At 26.8% G+C, this 235-nt stretch overlaps 1 protein-coding gene across 1 annotated transcript in view; it reads left to right on the forward strand.

Moving 5' to 3' along the window:
- Window positions 1–235, forward strand: part of LOC111867588 (clathrin heavy chain) — a 73,284-nt gene that overhangs the window by 69,248 nt on the left and 3,801 nt on the right. The window lies entirely within an intron of this gene.

Genomic DNA, 235 nt, shown 5'->3' on the forward strand with positions numbered 1-235 from the left:
AATACAGTATTTTCAACAGTGATAGTTTTATGCTGAGTTTGTATTAAAAATAATATTTGAATCATAGTATCTAATCAGAGCTGCAACTCTACTTGAAACTCAAAATTAATTTTTAAGGATTATCTTATCTGTCAGTCTGTCACAATATAATATTCACATGGTAAAGATTTTCAAACATATCTAAAACGTGGTAAAAATTTGTTATTTTTACATTTCTTTAATTGTCCACCCACCC

Source organism: Cryptotermes secundus, unplaced genomic scaffold (assembly GCF_002891405.2).
Source record: "Cryptotermes secundus unplaced genomic scaffold, Csec_1.0 scaffold480, whole genome shotgun sequence".
In the NCBI taxonomy this organism is placed as follows: Eukaryota; Metazoa; Arthropoda; class Insecta; order Blattodea; family Kalotermitidae; genus Cryptotermes; species Cryptotermes secundus.